This window comes from Octopus bimaculoides, chromosome 7, assembly GCF_001194135.2.
Source record: "Octopus bimaculoides isolate UCB-OBI-ISO-001 chromosome 7, ASM119413v2, whole genome shotgun sequence".
NCBI lineage: Eukaryota > Metazoa > Mollusca > Cephalopoda > Octopoda > Octopodidae > Octopus > Octopus bimaculoides.
The window spans coordinates 9,659,241-9,660,987 of NC_068987.1; positions in this window are offsets into that span (position 1 = coordinate 9,659,241).

The window sequence follows — 1,747 nt, forward strand, 5'->3', positions numbered from 1 at the left end:
AATAGAGATAACTCGAATGTGGAGTCTAAAAACAGAAACAATTCCTATCATAGTAGGTGCCTTAGGTATAATAAAAAAAATACTCAGACAAATACATAACAAAAATACCAGGACTTACAAATATATGTAACATACAGAAAATTGCACTACTGGGTACTGCACACATTCTACGCAAAACACTTTCAATACAGTAAACATAAAAGCACCACAGCAAACCACAGCACATACCCAAGGCGCACAGAGCTGCGCTCGGTAGTGAAGTGAAAGCACGTTATAAAAATAAAACTACTGAACAATAATAATAATAATAATGATAATTTCTTTATTAGCTACGAAAGCTTGAAAAAATACAGAATACTAGAAATAAACCTTAACCAGAGGTTTAAAAAGATCGCCAGAGGGAGTAGATAAGTTATACAAAGACGAAAGGAAGGGTAAGAGACATTGTATGTTGTATGTGGGCATATATATATCTATATATATGTGTGTGTGTGTGTGTGTGTGTGTGTGTGTGTGTGCGCGCGCGCGTATGCGTCTGTGTTTGTCTCCACCACTGCTTGACAAATGGTGTTGGTTTTCTTACGTCCGCGTAACGTAGTGGTTCGGCAAGAGACCGATAGAATAAGTACCAGGCTTTAAAAAAATTAGTAATGGGATCGATTCATTGGGCTAAAAATCTCTCTAAGCGGTGATCCAACGTGGCTGAAACAAATAAAAATAAATAAGGCGACGTCTTAGAATCAATTAATTAATCCTTTACCTGTCCTGTGCATCATTTGTTAGACAGGACATATTTCCCGGGTGTCCGTGCATTATTTATGATACACATTCCCAATTGTTATTCAACCACAAGAATAACTTGGAACTTATGAACAGAAAATTTTGTATTTCTCAAAACGCATGAAACAAAAACTAATTGAAACTCTGGAAACACGCATGAACATTTAGGATGAACTTATGAAAATGCTGTAGGCAGGCAAAGGGTACAATCCTATCAAACAAACAAAGCGAAGTTCATATTCCTCTTGTGAAGATATTTAAGCCTAAAGAAAACTTCCTCCGTTGAGCTAATTGCAAATAGTTGCTTGATCTTTGTCTGAATTTCAATCATGCACAAAGTAATTACTATTATATGAACACTGTTTCATTTTTTATTTTTCATTTCCCCCACATTGGTTATCATTGTGTCTGTTTAGTCTTACTAATTCATTTAGCGTTCAGCTGGGAATATTAAATTCATTTAGCGACCAGCTGAGAATATTAAAACTTATTACTGGACAGCTCAAGTGTTTTTTTTCATTTGCCCCTGATTAAATATTAACCCAATGTTTGTGGGACATTCCTTTATTTCCTTCTTTTCGTTTTTGCGTGTTTTTTTCTCTACCGAGTCCTTTACTGCTTAAATATCTGTAAGTCAGTATTCGGACTAATTCTTTCTGTTTCATGATCTAACATGGCAGGACTGTTCTTAAGTAACTGTCGTATTTTCCAGGACGCTTTAGCCTATTTTTCTTGCTCGAATTTAATATCAGTTCCTGTAGGTGAAAGCTTTCTAACCACATAGTTTTGGATTCAGTCCCACTGCACAACATCTGAGACAAGTATCTCCTCCTACTATAACTTCGGGCTGACCAATGCCTTCTGAGTGAATTTGGTCGAGGGAAACTGTATGGAAGCCCGTCGTGTATATATATATATATGTATATATATGATGGATTCTCTTGTCGTGAACGACAAATGAAGGTTC